This window comes from Misgurnus anguillicaudatus, chromosome 17, assembly GCF_027580225.2.
Source record: "Misgurnus anguillicaudatus chromosome 17, ASM2758022v2, whole genome shotgun sequence".
In the NCBI taxonomy this organism is placed as follows: Eukaryota; Metazoa; Chordata; class Actinopteri; order Cypriniformes; family Cobitidae; genus Misgurnus; species Misgurnus anguillicaudatus.
In genome coordinates, this window is record NC_073353.2 from 2,375,019 (window position 1) to 2,392,560 (window position 17,542).

A 17,542-nucleotide genomic window follows, 5' to 3' on the forward strand; every position below is an offset into this window, starting at 1 on the left:
GAAAGCACTGAATGTTATGTCCAGAACTCTATATTAAATTTCATCTCAAATGTCCAGCAGAAATCTTAAGCCCACATCAGCTATGAAGACTGCTTCAGGAGACATAGGAACAGTAATATAATGAACAACCTACTGGATTTGGGTAGGCAAAATAGAATTTGAAGGCTATAAGCTGCCCACAAACTCTATCAGAGCTAAAGAAGTGACTACTTGTCAATAGAGAACTCCACTTAAACCCTGTGGGACTTGAACCCAGGTCTCCCATATGGGAGAATCAGTGCTCTAACCACTAGACTACAGAGGATGAGTTGAAGCCGGGCTGACAAAATCTGCTCCTGTTTATTGCTGCCTATGCTCAGACTGTTGGCTTGTACAGTCAGAGTTAAACCCACAAATACATAAAAACTATCAGATCTAAAGAAGATTTGTTTGCTTCTTTCAAAACACAAAGACACTGTTGGCATCTGCTGTATCATTTGCTAATTTTATGTCCAGGAATCTTTCTCAAATTGAAACTTACATGAATCCATTTTGCTTGAAAGCACTGATTGTTATGTCCAGAACTCTATATAAAATTTGAACTCAAATGTTTAGCAGAAACCTTAAGCCCACATCAGCTATGAAGACTGCTTCAGGAGACATAGGAACAGTAATATAATGAACAACCTACTGGATTTGGGTAGGCAAAATAGAATTTGAAGGCTATAAGCTGCCCACAAACTCTATCAGAGCTAAAGAAGTGACTACTTGTCAGTGGAGAACTCCACTTAAACCCTGTGGGACTTGAACCCAGGTCTCCCATATGGGAGAATCAATGCTCTAACCACTAGTCTACAGAGGATGAGTTGAAACCGGGCTGAAAAAATCTGCTCCTGTTTATTGCTGCCTATGCTCAGACTGTTGGCTTGTACAGTCAGAGTTAAACCCACAAATACATAAAAACTATCAGATCTAAAGAAGATTTGTTTGCTTCTTTCAAAACACAAAGACACTGTTGGCATCTGCTGTATCATTTGCTAATTTTATGTCCAGGAATCTTTCTCAAATTGAAACTTACATGAATACATTTAGCCTGAAAGCACTGAATGTTATGTCCAGAACTCTATCTTAAATTTCATCTCAAATGTCCAGCAGAAATCTTAAGCCCACATCAGCTATGAAGACTGCTTCAGGAGACATAGGAACAGTACTAAAATGAACAACCTACTGGATTTGGGTAGGCAAAATAGAATTTGCAGGCAATAAGCTGCCCACAAACTCTATCAGAGATAATGAAGTGACTACTTGTCAATAGAGAACTCCACTTAAACCCTGTGGGACTTGAACCCAGGTCTCCCATATGGGAGAATCAGTGCTCTAACCACTAGACTACAGAGGATGAGTTGAAGCCGGGCTGACAAAATCTGCTCCTGTTTATTGCTGCCTATGCTCAGACTGTTGGCTTGTACAGTCAGAGTTAAACCCACAAATACATAAAAACTATCAGATCTAAAGAAGATTTGTTTGCTTCTTTCAAAACACAAAGACACTGTTGGCATCTGCTGTATCATTTGCTAATTTTATGTCCAGGAATCTTTCTCAAATTGAAACTTACATGAATCCATTTTGATTGAAAGCACTGATTGTTATGTCCAGAACTCTATATAAAATTTGAACTCAAATGTCCAGCAGAAACCTTAAGCCCACATCAGCTATGAAGACTGCTTCAGGAGACATAGGAACAGTAATATAATGAACAACCTACTGGATTTGGGTAGGCAAAATAGAACTTTCGGGCTATAAGCTGCCCACAAACTCTATCAGAGCTAAAGCAGTGACTACTTGTCAGTGGAGAACTCCACTTAAACCCTGTGGGACTTGAACCCAGGTCTCCCATATGGGAGAATCAATGCTCTAACCACTAGAACACAGAGGACGAGTTGAAACCGGACTGACAAAATCTGCTCCTGTTTATTGCTGCCTATGCTCAGACTGTTGGCTTGTACAGTCAGAGTTAAACCCACAAATACATAAAAACTATCAGATCTAAAGAAGATTTGTTTGCTTCTTTCAAAACACAAAGACACTCTTGGCATCTGCTGTATCATTTGCTAATTTTATGTCCAGGAATCTTTCTCAAATTGAAACTTACATGAATCCATTTTGCTTGAAAGCACTGATTGTTATGTCCAGAACTCTATATAAAATTTGAACTCAAATGTCCAGCAGAAACCTTAAGCCCACATCAGCTATGAAGACTGCTTCAGGAGACATAGGAACAGTAATATAATGAACAACCTACTGGATTTGGGTAGGCAAAATAGAATTTGAAGGCTATAAGCTGCCCACAAACTCTATCAGAGCTAAAGAAGTGACTACTTGTCAGTAGAGAACTCCACTTAAACCATGTGGGACTTGAACCCAGGTCTCCCATATGGGAGAATCAGTGCTCTAACCACTAGACTACAGAGGATGAGTTGAAGCCGGGCTGACAAAATCTGCTCCTGTTTATTGCTGCCTATGCTCAGACTGTTGGCTTGTACAGTCAGAGTTAAACCCACAAATACATAAAAACTATCAGATCTAAAGAAGATTTGTTTGCTTCTTTCAAAACCCAAAGACACTGTTGGCATCTGCTGTATCATTTGCTAATTTTATGTCCAGGAATCTTTCTCAAATTGAAACTTACATGAATACATTTAGCCTGAAAGCACTGAATGTTATGTCCAGAACTCTATCTTAAATTTCATCTCAAATGTCCAGCAGAAATCTTAAGCCCACATCAGCTATGAAGACTGCTCCAGGAGACATAGGAACAGTAATAAAATGAACAACCTACTGGATTTGGGTAGGCAAAATAGAATTTGTAGCCTATAAGCTGCCCACAAACTCTATCAGAGCTAAAGAAGTGACTACTTGTCAGTAGAGAACTCCACTTATACCCTGTTAGACTTGAACCCAGGTCTCCCATATGGGAGAATCAGTGCTCTAACCACTAGACTACAGAGGATGAGTTGAAGCAGGGCTGACAAAATCTGCTCCTGTTTATTGCTGCCTATGCTCAGACTGTTGGCTTGTACAGTCAGAGTTAAACCCACAAATACATAAAAACTATCAGATCTAAAGAAGATTTGTTTGCTTCTTTCAAAACACAAAGACACTGTTGGCATCTGCTGTATCATTTGCAAATTTTATGTCCAGGAATCTTTCTCAAATTGAAACTTACATGAATCCATTTTGCTTGAAAGCACTGATTGTTATGTCCAGAACTCCATATTAAATTTGAACTCAAATGTCCAGCAGAAACCTTAAGCCCACATCAGCTATGAAGACTGCTTCAGGAGACATAGGAACAGTAATAAAATGAACAACCTACTGGATTTGGGTAGGCAAAATAGAACTTTCGGGCTATAAGCTGCCCACAAACTCTATCAGAGCTAAAGCAGTGACTACTTGTCAGTGGAGAACTCCACTTAAACCCTGTGGGACTTGAACCCAGGTCTCCCATATGGGAGAATCAATGCTCTAACCACTAGAACACAGAGGACGAGTTGAAACCGGACTGACAAAATCTGCTCCTGTTTATTGCTGCCTATGCTCAGACTGTTGGCTTGTACAGTCAGAGTTAAACCCACAAATACATAAAAACTATCAGATCTAAAGAAGATTTGTTTGCTTCTTTCAAAACACAAAGACACTCTTGGCATCTGCTGTATCATTTGCTAATTTTATGTCCAGGAATCTTTCTCAAATTGAAACTTACATGAATCCATTTTGCTTGAAAGCACTGATTGTTATGTCCAGAACTCTATATAAAATTTGAACTCAAATGTCCAGCAGAAACCTTAAGCCCACATCAGCTATGAAGACTGCTTCAGGAGACATAGGAACAGTAATAAAATGAACAACCTACTGGATTTGGGTAGGCAAAATAGAACTTTCGGGCTATAAGCTGCCCACAAACTCTATCAGAGCTAAAGCAGTGACTACTTGTCAGTGGAGAACTCCACTTAAACCCTGTGGGACTTGAACCCAGGTCTCCCATATGGGAGAATCAATGCTCTAACCACTAGAACACAGAGGATGAGTTGAAACCGGACTGACAAAATCTGCTCCTGTTTATTGCTGCCTATGCTCAGACTGTTGGCTTGTACAGTCAGAGTTAAACCCACAAATACATAAAAACTATCAGATCTAAAGAAGATTTGTTTGCTTCTTTCAAAACACAAAGACACTCTTGGCATCTGCTGTATCATTTGCTAATTTTATGTCCAGGAATCTTTCTCAAATTGAAACTTACATGAATCCATTTTGATTGAAAGCACTGATTGTTATGTCCAGAACTCTATATAAAATTTGAACTCAAATGTCCAGCAGAAACCTTAAGCCCACATCAGCTATGAAGACTGCTTCAGGAGACATAGGAACAGTAATATAATGAACAACCTACTGGATTTGGGTAGGCAAAATAGAATTTGAAGGCTATAAGCTGCCCACAAACTCTATCAGAGCTAAAGCAGTGACTACTTGTCAGTGGAGAACTCCACTTAAACCCTGTGGGACTTGAACCCAGGTCTCCCATATGGGAGAATCAATGCTCTAACCACTAGAACACAGAGGATGAGTTGAAACCGGACTGACAAAATCTGCTCCTGTTTATTGCTGCCTATGCTCAGACTGTTGGCTTGTACAGTCAGAGTTAAACCCACAAATACATAAAAACTATCAGATCTAAAGAAGATTTGTTTGCTTCTTTCAAAACACAAAGACACTCTTGGCATCTGCTGTATCATTTGCTAATTTTATGTCCAGGAATCTTTCTCAAATTGAAACTTACATGAATCCATTTTGATTGAAAGCACTGATTGTTATGTCCAGAACTCTATATAAAATTTGAACTCAAATGTCCAGCAGAAACCTTAAGCCCACATCAGCTATGAAGACTGCTTCAGGAGACATAGGAACAGTAATATAATGAACAACCTACTGGATTTGGGTAGGCAAAATAGAATTTGAAGGCTATAAGCTGCCCACAAACTCTATCAGAGCTAAAGAGGTGACTACTTGTCAGTAGAGAACTCCACTTAAACCCTGTGGGACTTGAACCCAGGTCTCCCATATGGGAGAATCAGTGCTCTAACCACTAGACTACAGAGGATGAGTTGAAGCCGGGCTGACAAAATCTGCTCCTGTTTATTGCTGCCTATGCTCAGACTGTTGGCTTGTACAGTCAGAGTTAAACCCACAAATACATAAAAACTATCAGATCTAAAGAAGATTTGTTTGCTTCTTTCAAAACCCAAAGACACTGTTGGCATCTGCTGTATCATTTGCTAATTTTATGTCCAGGAATCTTTCTCAAATTGAAACTTACATGAATACATTTAGCCTGAAAGCACTGAATGTTATGTCCAGAACTCTATCTTAAATTTCATCTCAAATGTCCAGCAGAAATCTTAAGCCCACATCAGCTATGAAGACTGCTTCAGGAGACATAGGAACAGTAATAAAATGAACAACCTACTGGATTTGGGTAGGCAAAATAGAATTTGTAGCCTATAAGCTGCCCACAAACTCTATCAGAGCTAAAGAAGTGACTACTTGTCAGTAGAGAACTCCACTTATACCCTGTTAGACTTGAACCCAGGTCTCCCATATGGGAGAATCAGTGCTCTAACCACTAGACTACAGAGGATGAGTTGAAGCAGGGCTGACAAAATCTGCTCCTGTTTATTGCTGCCTATGCTCAGACTGTTGGCTTGTACAGTCAGAGTTAAACCCACAAATACATAAAAACTATCAGATCTAAAGAAGATTTGTTTGCTTCTTTCAAAACACAAAGACACTGTTGGCATCTGCTGTATCATTTGCTAATTTTATGTCCAGGAATCTTTCTCAAATTGAAACTTACATGAATCCATTTTGCTTGAAAGCACTGATTGTTATGTCCAGAACTCCATATTAAATTTGAACTCAAATGTCCAGCAGAAACCTTAAGCCCACATCAGCTATGAAGACTGCTTCAGGAGACATAGGAACAGTAATAAAATGAACAACCTACTGGATTTGTTTAGGCAAAATAGAACTTTCGGGCTATAAGCTGCCCACAAACTCTATCAGAGCTAAAGCAGTGACTACTTGTCAGTGGAGAACTCCACTTAAACCCTGTGGGACTTGAACCCAGGTCTCCCATATGGGAGAATCAATGCTCTAACCACTAGAACACAGAGGACGAGTTGAAACCGGACTGACAAAATCTGCTCCTGTTTATTGCTGCCTATGCTCAGACTGTTGGCTTGTACAGTCAGAGTTAAACCCACAAATACATAAAAACTATCAGATCTAAAGAAGATTTGTTTGCTTCTTTCAAAACACAAAGACACTCTTGGCATCTGCTGTATCATTTGCTAATTTTATGTCCAGGAATCTTTCTCAAATTGAAACTTACATGAATCCATTTTGCTTGAAAGCACTGATTGTTATGTCCAGAACTCTATATAAAATTTGAACTCAAATGTCCAGCAGAAACCTTAAGCCCACATCAGCTACGAAGACTGCTTCAGGAGACATAGGAACAGTAATATAATGAACAACCTACTGGATTTGGGTAGGCAAAATAGAATTTGAAGGCTATAAGCTGCCCACAAACTCTATCAGAGCTAAAGAAGTGACTACTTGTCAGTAGAGAACTCCACTTAAACCCTGTGGGTCTTGAACCAAGGTCTCCCATATGGGAGAATCAGTGCTCTAACCACTAGACTACAGAGGATGAGTTGAAGCCGGGCTGACAAAATCTGCTCCTGTTTATTGCTGCCTATGCTCAGACTGTTGGCTTGTACAGTCAGAGTTAAACCCACAAATACATAAAAACTATCAGATCTAAAGAAGATTTGTTTGCTTCTTTCAAAACACAAAGACACTGTTGGCATCTGCTGTATCATTTGCTAATTTTATGTCCAGGAATCTTTCTCAAATTGAAACTTACATGAATCCATTTTGCTTGAAAGCACTGATTGTTATGTCCAGAACTCTATATAAAATTTGAACTCAAATGTCCAGCAGAAACCTTAAGCCCACATCAGCTATGAAGACTGCTTCAGGAGACATAGGAACAGTAATATAATGAACAACCTACTGGATTTGGGTAGGCAAAATAGAATTTGAAGGCTATAAGCTGCCGACAAACTCTATCAGAGCTAAAGAAGTGACTACTTGTCAGTAGAGAACTCCACTTAAACCCTGTGGGACTTGAACCCAGGTCTCCCATATGGGAGAATCAGTGTTCTAACCACTAGACTACAGAGGATGAGTTGAAGCCGGGCTGACAAAATCTGCTCCGGTTTATTGCTGCCTATGCTCAGACTGTTGGCTTGTACAGTCAGAGTTAAACCCACAAATACATAAAAACTATCAGATCTAAAGAAGATTTGTTTGCTTCTTTCAAAACACAAAGACACTGTTGGCATCTGCTGTATCATTTGCTAATTTTATGTCCAGGAATCTTTCTCAAATTGAAACTTACATGAATACATTTAGCCTGAAAGCACTGAATGTTATGTCCAGAACTCTATCTTAAATTTCATCTCAAATGTCCAGCAGAAATCTTAAGCCCACATCAGCTATGAAGACTGCTTCAGGAGACATAGGAACAGTAATATAATGAACAACCTACTGGATTTGGGTAGGCAAAATAGAATTTGAAGGCTATAAGCTGCCCACAAACTCTATCAGAGCTAAAGAAGTGACTACTTGTCAATAGAGAACTCCACTTAAACCCTGTGGGACTTGAACCCAGGTCTCCCATATGGGAGAATCAGTGCTCTAACCACTAGACTACAGAGGATGAGTTGAAGCCGGGCTGACAAAATCTGCTCCTGTTTATTGCTGCCTATGCTCAGACTGTTGGCTTGTACAGTCAGAGTTAAACCCACAAATACATAAAAACTATCAGATCTAAAGAAGATTTGTTTGCTTCTTTCAAAACCCAAAGACACTGTTGGCATCTGCTGTATCATTTGCTAATTTTATGTCCAGGAATCTTTCTCAAATTGAAACTTACATGAATCCATTTTGCTTGAAAGCACTGATTGTTATGTCCAGAACTCCATATTAAATTTGAACTCAAATGTCCAGCAGAAACCTTAAGCCCACATCAGCTATGAAGACTGCTTCAGGAGACATAGGAACAGTAATAAAATGAACAACCTACTGGATTTGGGTAGGCAAAATAGAACTTTCGGGCTATAAGCTGCCCACAAACTCTATCAGAGCTAAAGCAGTGACTACTTGTCAGTGGAGAACTCCACTTAAACCCTGTGGGACTTGAACCCAGGTCTCCCATATGGGAGAATCAATGCTCTAACCACTAGAACACAGAGGATGAGTTGAAACCGGACTGACAAAATCTGCTCCTGTTTATTGCTGCCTATGCTCAGACTGTTGGCCTGTACAGTCAGAGTTAAACCCACAAATACATAAAAACTATCAGATCTAAAGAAGATTTGTTTGCTTCTTTCAAAACACAAAGACACTCTTGGCATCTGCTGTATCATTTGCTAATTTTATGTCCAGGAATCTTTCTCAAATTGAAACTTACATGAATCCATTTTGATTGAAAGCACCGATTGTTATGTCCAGAACTCTATATAAAATTTGAACTCAAATGTCCAGCAGAAACCTTAAGCCCACATCAGCTATGAAGACTGCTTCAGGAGACATAGGAACAGTAATATAATGAACAACCTACTGGATTTGGGTAGGCAAAATAGAATTTGAAGGCTATAAGCTGCCCACAAACTCTATCAGAGCTAAAGAAGTGACTACTTGTCAGTAGAGAACTCCACTTAAACCATGTGGGACTTGAACCCAGGTCTCCCATATGGGAGAATCAGTGCTCTAACCACTAGACTACAGAGGATGAGTTGAAGCCGGGCTGACAAAATCTGCTCCTGTTTATTGCTGCCTATGCTCAGACTGTTGGCTTGTACAGTCAGAGTTAAACCCACAAATACATAAAAACTATCAGATCTAAAGAAGATTTGTTTGCTTCTTTCAAAACCCAAAGACACTGTTGGCATCTGCTGTATCATTTGCTAATTTTATGTCCAGGAATCTTTCTCAAATTGAAACTTACATGAATACATTTAGCCTGAAAGCACTGAATGTTATGTCCAGAACTCTATCTTAAATTTCATCTCAAATGTCCAGCAGAAATCTTAAGCCCACATCAGCTATGAAGACTGCTCCAGGAGACATAGGAACAGTAATAAAATGAACAACCTACTGGATTTGGGTAGGCAAAATAGAATTTGTAGCCTATAAGCTGCCCACAAACTCTATCAGAGCTAAAGAAGTGACTACTTGTCAGTAGAGAACTCCACTTATACCCTGTTAGACTTGAACCCAGGTCTCCCATATGGGAGAATCAGTGCTCTAACCACTAGACTACAGAGGATGAGTTGAAGCAGGGCTGACAAAATCTGCTCCTGTTTATTGCTGCCTATGCTCAGACTGTTGGCTTGTACAGTCAGAGTTAAACCCACAAATACATAAAAACTATCAGATCTAAAGAAGATTTGTTTGCTTCTTTCAAAACACAAAGACACTCTTGGCATCTGCTGTATCATTTGCTAATTTTATGTCCAGGAATCTTTCTCAAATTGAAACTTACATGAATCCATTTTGCTTGAAAGCACTGATTGTTATGTCCAGAACTCTATATAAAATTTGAACTCAAATGTCCAGCAGAAACCTTAAGCCCACATCAGCTATGAAGACTGCTTCAGGAGACATAGGAACAGTAATAAAATGAACAACCTACTGGATTTGGGTAGGCAAAATAGAACTTTCGGGCTATAAGCTGCCCACAAACTCTATCAGAGCTAAAGCAGTGACTACTTGTCAGTGGAGAACTCCACTTAAACCCTGTGGGACTTGATCCCAGGTCTCCCATATGGGAGAATCAATGCTCTAACCACTAGAACACAGAGGATGAGTTGAAACCGGACTGACAAAATCTGCTCCTGTTTATTGCTGCCTATGCTCAGACTGTTGGCTTGTACAGTCAGAGTTAAACCCACAAATACATAAAAACTATCAGATCTAAAGAAGATTTGTTTGCTTCTTTCAAAACACAAAGACACTCTTGGCATCTGCTGTATCATTTGCTAATTTTATGTCCAGGAATCTTTCTCAAATTGAAACTTACATGAATCCATTTTGATTGAAAGCACTGATTGTTATGTCCAGAACTCTATATAAAATTTGAACTCAAATGTCCAGCAGAAACCTTAAGCCCACATCAGCTATGAAGACTGCTTCAGGAGACATAGGAACAGTAATATAATGAACAACCTACTGGATTTGGGTAGGCAAAATAGAATTTGAAGGCTATAAGCTGCCCACAAACTCTATCAGAGCTAAAGAGGTGACTACTTGTCAGTAGAGAACTCCACTTAAACCCTGTGGGACTTGAACCCAGGTCTCCCATATGGGAGAATCAGTGCTCTAACCACTAGACTACAGAGGATGAGTTGAAGCCGGGCTGACAAAATCTGCTCCTGTTTATTGCTGCCTATGCTCAGACTGTTGGCTTGTACAGTCAGAGTTAAACCCACAAATACATAAAAACTATCAGATCTAAAGAAGATTTGTTTGCTTCTTTCAAAACCCAAAGACACTGTTGGCATCTGCTGTATCATTTGCTAATTTTATGTCCAGGAATCTTTCTCAAATTGAAACTTACATGAATACATTTAGCCTGAAAGCACTGAATGTTATGTCCAGAACTCTATCTTAAATTTCATCTCAAATGTCCAGCAGAAATCTTAAGCCCACATCAGCTATGAAGACTGCTTCAGGAGACATAGGAACAGTAATAAAATGAACAACCTACTGGATTTGGGTAAGCAAAATAGAATTTGTAGCCTATAAGCTGCCCACAAACTCTATCAGAGCTAAAGAAGTGACTACTTGTCAGTAGAGAACTCCACTTATACCCTGTTAGACTTGAACCCAGGTCTCCCATATGGGAGAATCAGTGCTCTAACCACTAGACTACAGAGGATGAGTTGAAGCAGGGCTGACAAAATCTGCTCCTGTTTATTGCTGCCTATGCTCAGACTGTTGGCTTGTACAGTCAGAGTTAAACCCACAAATACATAAAAACTATCAGATCTAAAGAAGATTTGTTTGCTTCTTTCAAAACACAAAGACACTGTTGGCATCTGCTGTATCATTTGCTAATTTTATGTCCAGGAATCTTTCTCAAATTGAAACTTACATGAATCCATTTTGCTTGAAAGCACTGATTGTTATGTCCAGAACTCCATATTAAATTTGAACTCAAATGTCCAGCAGAAACCTTAAGCCCACATCAGCTATGAAGACTGCTTCAGGAGACATAGGAACAGTAATAAAATGAACAACCTACTGGATTTGTTTAGGCAAAATAGAACTTTCGGGCTATAAGCTGCCCACAAACTCTATCAGAGCTAAAGCAGTGACTACTTGTCAGTGGAGAACTCCACTTAAACCCTGTGGGACTTGAACCCAGGTCTCCCATATGGGAGAATCAATGCTCTAACCACTAGAACACAGAGGACGAGTTGAAACCGGACTGACAAAATCTGCTCCTGTTTATTGCTGCCTATGCTCAGACTGTTGGCTTGTACAGTCAGAGTTAAACCCACAAATACATAAAAACTATCAGATCTAAAGAAGATTTGTTTGCTTCTTTCAAAACACAAAGACACTCTTGGCATCTGCTGTATCATTTGCTAATTTTATGTCCAGGAATCTTTCTCAAATTGAAACTTACATGAATCCATTTTGCTTGAAAGCACTGATTGTTATGTCCAGAACTCTATATAAAATTTGAACTCAAATGTCCAGCAGAAACCTTAAGCCCACATCAGCTATGAAGACTGCTTCAGGAGACATAGGAACAGTAATATAATGAACAACCTACTGGATTTGGGTAGGCAAAATAGAATTTGAAGGCTATAAGCTGCCCACAAACTCTATCAGAGCTAAAGAAGTGACTACTTGTCAGTAGAGAACTCCACTTAAACCCTGTGGGACTTGAACCCAGGTCTCCCATATGGGAGAATCAGTGCTCTAACCACTAGACTACAGAGGATGAGTTGAAGCCGGGCTGACAAAATCTGCTCCTGTTTATTGCTGCCTATGCTCAGACTGTTGGCTTGTACAGTCAGAGTTAAACCCACAAATACATAAAAACTATCAGATCTAAAGAAGATTTGTTTGCTTCTTTCAAAACACAAAGACACTGTTGGCATCTGCTGTATCATTTGCTAATTTTATGTCCAGGAATCTTTCTCAAATTGAAACTTACATGAATCCATTTTGCTTGAAAGCACTGATTGTTATATCCAGAACTCTATATGAAATTTGAACTCAAATGTCCAGCAGAAACCTTAAGCCCACATCAGCTATGAAGACTGCTTCAGGAGACATAGGAACAGTAATATAATGAACAACCTACTGGATTTGGGTAGGCAAAATAGAATTTGAAGGCTATAAGCTGCCCACAAACTCTATCAGAGCTAAAGAAGTGACTACTTGTCAGAGGAGAACTCCACTTAAACCCTGTGGGACTTGAACCCAGGTCTCCCATATGGGAGAATCAATGCTCTAACCACTAGTCTACAGAGGATGAGTTGAAACCGGGCTGACAAAATCTGCTCCTGTTTATTGCTGCCTATGCTCAGACTGTTGGCTTCTACAGTCAGAGTTAAACCCACAAATACATAAAAACTATCAGATCTAAAGAAGATTTGTTTGCTTCTTTCAAAACACAAAGACACTGTTGGCATCTGCTGTATCATTTGCTAATTTTATGTCCAGGAATCTTTCTCAAATTGAAACTTACATGAATACATTTAGCCTGAAAGCACTGAATGTTATGTCCAGAACTCTATCTTAAATTTCATCTCAAATGTCCAGCAGAAATCTTAAGCCCACATCAGCTATGAAGACTGCTTCAGGAGACATAGGAACAGTACTAAAATGAACAACCTACTGGATTTGGGTAGGCAAAATAGAATTTGCAGGCAATAAGCTGCCCACAAACTCTATCGGAGATAATGAAGTGACTACTTGTCAGTAGAGAACTCCACTTAAACCCTGTGGGACTTGAACCCAGGTCTCCCATATGGGAGAATCAGTGCTCTAACCACTAGACTACAGAGGATGAGTTGAAGCCGGGCTGACAAAATCTGCTCCTGTTTATTGCTGCCTATGCTCAGACTGTTGGCTTGTACAGTCAGAGTTAAACCCACAAATACATAAAAACTATCAGATCTAAAGAAGATTTGTTTGCTTCTTTCAAAACCCAAAGACACTGTTGGCATCTGCTGTATCATTTGTTAATTTTATGTCCAGGAATCTTTCTCAAATTGAAACTTACATGAATCCATTTTGCTTGAAAGCACTGATTGTTATGTCCAGAACTCCATATTAAATTTGAACTCAAATGTCCAGCAGAAACCTTAAGCCCACATCAGCTATGAAGACTGCTTCAGGAGACATAGGAACAGTAATAAAATGAACAACCTACTGGATTTGGGTAGGCAAAATAGAACTTTCGGGCTATAAGCTGCCCACAAACTCTATCAGAGCTAAAGCAGTGACTATTTGTCAGTGGAGAACTCCACTTAAACCCTGTGGGACTTGAACCCAGGTCTCCCATATGGGAGAATCAATGCTCTAACCACTAGAACACAGAGGACGAGTTGAAACCGGACTGACAAAATCTGCTCCTGTTTATTGCTGCCTATGCTCAGACTGTTGGCTTGTACAGTCAGAGTTAAACCCACAAATACATAAAAACTATCAGATCTAAAGAAGATTTGTTTGCTTCTTTCAAAACACAAAGACACTGTTGGCATCTGCTGTATCATTTGCTAATTTTATGTCCAGGAATCTTTCTCAAATTGAAACTTACATGAATACATTTAGCCTGAAAGCACTGAATGTTATGTCCAGAACTCTATCTTAAATTTCATCTCAAATGTCCAGCAGAAATCTTAAGCCCACATCAGCTATGAAGACTGCTTCAGGAGACATAGGAACAGTACTAAAATGAACAACCTACTGGATTTGGGTAGGCAAAATAGAATTTGCAGGCAATAAGCTGCCCACAAACTCTATCGGAGATAATGAAGTGACTACTTGTCAGTAGAGAACTCCACTTAAACCCTGTGGGACTTGAACCCAGGTCTCCCATATGGGAGAATCAGTGCTCTAACCACTAGACTACAGAGGATGAGTTGAAGCCGGGCTGACAAAATCTGCTCCTGTTTATTGCTGCCTATGCTCAGACTGTTGGCTTGTACAGTCAGAGTTAAACCCACAAATACATAAAAACTATCAGATCTAAAGAAGATTTGTTTGCTTCTTTCAAACCCCAAAGACACTGTTGGCATCTGCTGTATCATTTGTTAATTTTATGTCCAGGAATCTTTCTCAAATTGAAACTTACATGAATCCATTTTGCTTGAAAGCACTGATTGTTATGTCCAGAACTCCATATTAAATTTGAACTCAAATGTCCAGCAGAAACCTTAAGCCCACATCAGCTATGAAGACTGCTTCAGGAGACATAGGAACAGTAATAAAATGAACAACCTACTGGATTTGGGTAGGCAAAATAGAACTTTCGGGCTATAAGCTGCCCACAAACTCTATCAGAGCTAAAGCAGTGACTATTTGTCAGTGGAGAACTCCACTTAAACCCTGTGGGACTTGATCCCAGGTCTCCCATATGGGAGAATCAATGCTCTAACCACTAGAACACAGAGGACGAGTTGAAACCGGACTGACAAAATCTGCTCCTGTTTATTGCTGCCTATGCTCAGACTGTTGGCTTGTACAGTCAGAGTTAAACCCACAAATACATAAAAACTATCAGATCTAAAGAAGATTTGTTTGCTTCTTTCAAAACACAAAGACACTCTTGGCATCTGCTGTATCATTTGCTAATTTTATGTCCAGGAATCTTTCTCAAATTGAAACTTACATGAATCCATTTTGCTTGAAAGCACTGATTGTTATGTCCAGAACTCTATATAAAATTTGAACTCAAATGTCCAGCAGAAACCTTAAGCCCACATCAGCTATGAAGACTGCTTCAGGAGACATAGGAACAGTAATATAATGAACAACCTACTGGATTTGGGTAGGCAAAATAGAATTTGAAGACTATAAGCTGCCCACAAACTCTATCAGAGCTAAAGAAGTGACTACTTGTCAGTAGAGAACTCCACTTAAACCCTGTGGGACTTGAACCCAGGTCTCCCATATGGGAGAATCAGTGCTCTAACCACTAGACTACAGAGGATGAGTTGAAGCCGGGCTGACAAAATCTGCTCCTGTTTATTGCTGCCTATGCTCAGACTGTTGGCTTGTACAGTCAGAGTTAAACCCACAAATACATAAAAACTATCAGATCTAAAGAAGATTTGTTTGCTTCTTTCAAAACACAAAGACACTGTTGGCATCTGCTGTATCATTTGCTAATTTTATGTCCAGGAATCTTTCTCAAATTGAAACTTACATGAATCCATTTTGCTTGAAAGCACTGATTGTTATGTCCAGAACTCTATATAAAATTTGAACTCAAATGTCCAGCAGAAACCTTAAGCCCACATCAGCTATGAAGACTGCTTCAGGAGACATAGGAACAGTAATATAATGAACAACCTACTGGATTTGGGAAGGCAAAATAGAATTTGAAGGCTATAAGCTGCCCACAAACTCTATCAGAGCTAAAGAAGTGACTACTTGTCAGTAGAGAACTCCACTTAAACCCTGTGGGACTTGAACCCAGGTCTCCCATATGGGAGAATCAGTGCTCTAACCACTAGACTACAGAGGATGAGTTGAAGCCGGGCTGACAAAATCTGCTCCGGTTTATTGCTGCCTATGCTCAGACTGTTGGCTTGTACAGTCAGAGTTAAACCCACAAATACATAAAAACTATCAGATCTAAAGAAGATTTGTTTGCTTCTTTCAAAACACAAAGACACTGTTGGCATCTGCTGTATCATTTGCTAATTTTATGTCCAGGAATCTTTCTCAAATTGAAACTTACATGAATACATTTAGCCTGAAAGCACTGAATGTTATGTCCAGAACTCTATCTTAAATTTCATCTCAAATGTCCAGCAGAAATCTTAAGCCCACATCAGCTATGAAGACTGCTTCAGGAGACATAGGAACAGTAATATAATGAACAACCTACTGGATTTGGGTAGGCAAAATAGAATTTGAAGGCTATAAGCTGCCCACAAACTCTATCAGAGCTAAAGAAGTGACTACTTGTCAATAGAGAACTCCACTTAAACCCTGTGGGACTTGAACCCAGGTCTCCCATATGGGAGAATCAGTGCTCTAACCACTAGACTACAGAGGATGAGTTGAAGCCGGGCTGACAAAATCTGCTCCTGTTTATTGCTGCCTATGCTCAGACTGTTGGCTTGTACAGTCAGAGTTAAACCCACAAATACATAAAAACTATCAGATCTAAAGAAGATTTGTTTGCTTCTTTCAAAACACAAAGACACTGTTGGCATCTGCTGTATCATTTGCTAATTTTATGTCCAGGAATCTTTCTCAAATTGAAACTTACATGAATCCATTTTGCTTGAAAGCACTGATTGTTATGTCCAGAACTCTATATAAAATTTGAACTCAAATGTTTAGCAGAAACCTTAAGCCCACATCAGCTATGAAGACTGCTTCAGGAGACATAGGAACAGTAATATAATGAACAACCTACTGGATTTGGGTAGGCAAAATAGAATTTGAAGGCTATAAGCTGCCCACAAACTCTATCAGAGCTAAAGAAGTGACTACTTGTCAGTGGAGAACTCCACTTAAACCCTGTGGGACTTGAACCCAGGTCTCCCATATGGGAGAATCAATGCTCTAACCACTAGTCTACAGAGGATGAGTTGAAACCGGGCTGAAAAAATCTGCTCCTGTTTATTGCTGCCTATGCTCAGACTGTTGGCTTGTACAGTCAGAGTTAAACCCACAAATACATAAAAACTATCAGATCTAAAGAAGATTTGTTTGCTTCTTTCAAAACACAAAGACACTGTTGGCATCTGCTGTATCATTTGCTAATTTTATGTCCAGGAATCTTTCTCAAATTGAAACTTACATGAATACATTTAGCCTGAAAGCACTGAATGTTATGTCCAGAACTCTATCTTAAATTTCATCTCAAATGTCCAGCAGAAATCTTAAGCCCACATCAGCTATGAAGACTGCTTCAGGAGACATAGGAACAGTACTAAAATGAACAACCTACTGGATTTGGGTAGGCAAAATAGAATTTGCAGGCAATAAGCTGCCCACAAACTCTATCAGAGATAATGAAGTGACTACTTGTCAATAGAGAACTCCACTTAAACCCTGTGGGACTTGAACCCAGGTCTCCCATATGGGAGAATCAGTGCTCTAACCACTAGACTACAGAGGATGAGTTGAAGCCGGGCTGACAAAATCTGCTCCTGTTTATTGCTGCCTATGCTCA